Source organism: Pseudophryne corroboree, chromosome 1 (assembly GCF_028390025.1).
Source record: "Pseudophryne corroboree isolate aPseCor3 chromosome 1, aPseCor3.hap2, whole genome shotgun sequence".
Classification (NCBI taxonomy): Eukaryota; Metazoa; Chordata; class Amphibia; order Anura; family Myobatrachidae; genus Pseudophryne; species Pseudophryne corroboree.
In genome coordinates this window covers 464,480,291-464,482,394 of record NC_086444.1, presented here as the reverse complement: position 1 = coordinate 464,482,394, position 2,104 = coordinate 464,480,291, and positions in this window count along the sequence as shown.

The following is a 2,104-nucleotide window of genomic DNA, read 5'->3' as shown; positions in this document are numbered from 1 at the left end:
TATTCCCCATGGTCCTTACGGAGTCCCCAGCATCCACTACGGAGTCGGACTACGAGAAATAGAATTACCGGTGAGTAAATTCTTATTTTTATTGTGCATATTAATGTTTCATTAAATATCCATTATTTTAATTGCTGACATCTGTTATTCACACCCAGCAATAGACTGATTTTGGGCGCCACACGAATAAGGGGGAGCAAACCTCTCTACCACTACCAATTTTTTTTCAGAGTCAATAGCCCCCCCTTCGTGCAGACCCAGCAAATTCATACAGCGCCATCACCACTCTCACCCTTCTCTTTTTCACCACAGTGGAAATTTTTTGTAGTTACTGGTACTTTTTAGGTTGACAGTACCAACAGAAGCATCCAACGGCCGCCCCCAAACAAGTGCCTCCCCTAGGTGCCTAATGGGAAATTCACCACTGCTTAGTACATTTCCCCCTCAGTATGTAGTGGCTGTGTGAAAATATGCAAGTGTCGCAGCTGGCGGGATTTGTATTGAGTCTGAGATCTGCTGCTTGTGCACAAAGATACAGATATCGAGGACACACAAGGGCCAATAATTGACCTTCCCAGTAATCCTATGGTTGTTGGAAGTAATGCTGGGTACACACTAGACAATATGCAAATGATACAATGTCGCTCACGATTTCTATTGAACTCCCTGGAACTCACAGACAAACGATATTGTATATACACACTGACGGCTAGATGCATCATCGCTTGGAAAGTGATAAAATGGAGAAAGGAGCTGATTGGCTGGTACTTTCTCTAACTCCCATGTCACAACCTGTGTTTGAAAAATGACAGGAGCTGATTGGCTGGCACTTTTTCACTCTCCATTTTATCACTTTCCAAGCGATGATGCATCAGGCCCTGAGTGATTTTACAAACGAGCAAAAGATATACTTGGATTGTTCGACACTACCAAATTGTTGGATTTCAGTCTAATTTAACATATCGATCGTTGTTGGTAGCGTACACACTGCACGAATCAGCACGATATGCTTCTAGTTGCAACATTTTCAAAATTGAGCTGCATGTACAAATGAGACCAATGGGAGTGCGCATCGCTAGCATTATAGTGCATACATACTCGGGCTCACCATCAGGGGGGTGCTGTGGGTACAGCTGTCCCGGGCCCTGCCTCCTAACAGAGAGGAGAGGGCCCGGGCCATTCATGTCTCCGTCCACCCGCCGCGATGCTCCGCCCACTTTTCATGACAAAGTCCTGGCATTGTCACAGGAGAGGACGCTGCAAGCTTCTATTGTAAACGTCCCTCCAAAAATGGCTGCCGCCTCAGAGGAGACCGTTATTAAAGATACTAGAGGAGGCTCCTCTAGTATCTTTAATAACTGTTTCCTCTGAGGCGGCGGACATTTTCGGAGGGACGTTTACAATAGAAGCTTGCAGCATACTCTCCCCCTCCTGTGACAGTGCCAGATCTCGATCATGAAAAGGGGGTGGAGCTACATGAAATTGAGGGGGCGGAGTTACACGGGACTAGGCTGCTACCACATCTGCTACAGCTGCGGTCAGCCTGTGATAGGTAAGTTAATGGAGAGTGAGTGGGAGAGAGAATGTGTGTGTGTGTGTGTGTGTGTGTGTGTGTGTGTGTGTGTGTGTGTGTGTGTGTGTGTGTGTGTGTGTGTGTGTGTGTGTGAATCTGCATGTATGTATGTATGTATGAGTATGTTTTGTGTGTGTGCATATATGTATGTATATATATATATATATATATATATATATAATTATTATTATTATATATATATTTTTTTATTATATACTGTATATTAATTTTATTTTTATTTTTTGGGGGGGAAGGGGGGGGGAAGGAGGAGGGGGACACCTGCCTATTTTGTGGGTCCCGGGCCCCAGAATTTCTGATTGCAGCCCTGTACATACTGATTGATTTTAAGAATTTTGTCATAACGATTGCTCATTCAAATTTGTTTAAAATGTTGTCTAGTATGTACCCAGCTTAAAACATTGTCGCCATTGTAATTGTATACAAGATCACAGTCGCAAGCTGCAGCATACCCTGAAACGGTTGCGACATACCTGCATTTGAGAACAACACCACCGTTACTTCCTTTGCAAA